The following is a 226-nucleotide window of genomic DNA, read 5'->3' on the forward strand; positions in this document are numbered from 1 at the left end:
CAATCCTTTTACAATAATGCTTTGAGTTATGAATGAGTACTTAATACTCGGATATTACAATGAATATCAAAGTCTAAAACCTAAGCAAGAACTTCATAAGACGTCCTAGTCTAATATTAATGTTCATGCATGAGGTTTCTGAAAATATGCAATCAAAAAGATCTATCTCTTTTTCTTTCAAGAATATGCAAGAAAGCTTTTGAAAGAAACATGCAAGATGAATGTG

This window comes from Lupinus angustifolius, chromosome LG16, assembly GCF_001865875.1.
Source record: "Lupinus angustifolius cultivar Tanjil chromosome LG16, LupAngTanjil_v1.0, whole genome shotgun sequence".
NCBI classification, from domain to species: Eukaryota; Viridiplantae; Streptophyta; class Magnoliopsida; order Fabales; family Fabaceae; genus Lupinus; species Lupinus angustifolius.